Genomic DNA, 1931 nt, shown 5'->3' with positions numbered 1-1931 from the left:
AGATTTATTGCCCTTTCTCAGCTGAGGCTGCTTGAGGAGCTTTGATTTAACGGGGTGCCAGCAAGCCCCCGTTTCCCACCCCGAGCCTCCAGAGGCACCGGGACGCTTCTTCCCCCGACGCCACCCGTGTCCCCCCAGCCCTTCTTTTATCTCTCCAATGTGTCTTACACGTAATGCGCAGCCGAGAACGAAAGCAGGAAGGACGTGGCTCTGAAAACTCCTCGTAGCCCCTCATATCGGGGGCAGAAAGATGCTTGAACCCGGGAGCAAACCCCGATTTCGGCTCAAGGATGGGCCGAGGGTTTCGCCCGCCCGGGCCTGTGCGCGAAGGCAGGCGGTGATTTGCATCGCCAGATCACAAGTTGCTTTTAAAGGATGTGACCTAATTAAGTTTCAGCTCTTCTCAAGATGATTTTCATACTCACACGGCTTTTTTTTTTTTTTTTTTTTCTTTTTTCTGACCTGTGTAACCAGCCGTCCCGGTGGGGATGTTTCGGGCTTGGAAGTGGAGAAAACATCTAAATTCCTCCTGGGAGCGGCTGCGGAGGCGAATCCTGGTCTTTCTCCTAAGTCCCTTTCTGCTCCCAAATTTCACTTCCTTTTGTGAAGGCGATGGGCTCTCCCCATCCCTGCAAAACAGCTGGCAAGGGGGATGGCAGCAAGTGCTTTTCTCCCCAAAACCAGCTAATTTGTGCAGAAGTTTGCTCCACAGTAGGGATTTTTTAATTATTACTTATTATTCCACTATTCTTGATGCTTAGGGCCAAAAAAGGAGGTTTCTTGCCACACCGTGCTCCCTCTCCATCCCAAATACCACCCTGACCTTCGCTGTCAGCCCAGCGATGGGTTTGGTCCGAAGCTGGTTGACCAGAGGCTGTGAGAGCTGGAAAAATAAATGAGTTTTTGGTGGATGCAGCGGCGCGTGTCGCGCTGCAAACCACAGCGAGAGTTTTACATCCCAGTGCCCGTGGCTTGTGGTGCGGGGGGGGGCACCCAGGGATCAGGAGCAGAGGGAGAGCTCAGGGAGGTGTCGGGGTGCCCAGCCTGTCCCCTTCCAGCTGCTGAAGGGCAGGACACACAGCTGGTAAAGGCTCAGGGTGTTGGTGGATATGAGAAGGTCAACGTGAGCCAGCCCAGAAAGCCAGGTCACCTCCCCGCTCAGCAGCCGGCCAGGGCCACCCGGGGTGTCCCCTGAAATGAAACATCAGTCGGGAAAATTCCACGTGTCGTGGCAGGGACAGGGGTGAAATCCTGGGGAGCCAGGTCAGACCACGTCGCTGGTCACCCCTTATCTCTGAGGGGCACCTTCTCCCACCATGGAATCACAGAATCACGGAATTGTCGGGGTTGGAAGGGACCTCTAGAGAACATCTAGTCCAACTCCCCTGCCGAAGCAGGGTTGCCCAGAGCACATCACTCAGGGCTGCATCCAGGAGGGGCTTGAAGATCTCTATAGAAGGGGACTCCACCACCTCCCTGGGCAGCCTGTTCCAGGGCTCTGGCACCCTCACCGGAAAGAAGTTTCTCCTCATATTTGAATGGAACTTCCCATGTTCCAGCTTGTGCCCGTTGCCCCTCGTCCTGTCACTGGGAACCACTGAGAAGAGTCTGGCTCCCTCCTCCTTCAACCCACCCTTGAGATACTTGGAAGCATTAATAAGGTCTCCCCTCAGCCTTCTCTTCTCCAGGCTAAAGAGCCCCAGCTCTCTCAGCCTTTCCTCATCAGGGAGATGCTCCAATCCCTTACCTTCCCACCAGGAAGGTCCTCCTATATTTATTTTGGGGGACTGGAGGCAGAGCAGGGGTTGTCCTTCCTGCCACCATCCCGCTGCCCGGGGTGGCACAGCCGCTGCCAGCGGGAGAAGGAGCAACCGACACACTGGCCCTGCAAGCCCCAAATTGGGCTGGGGCGGGGGGTGGCCCAGGGAGCC

The sequence above is a fragment of the Numenius arquata genome, chromosome 6, assembly GCF_964106895.1.
Source record: "Numenius arquata chromosome 6, bNumArq3.hap1.1, whole genome shotgun sequence".
Taxonomy (NCBI): domain Eukaryota; kingdom Metazoa; phylum Chordata; class Aves; order Charadriiformes; family Scolopacidae; genus Numenius; species Numenius arquata.
Note: the sequence above shows the minus strand (reverse complement) of the source record.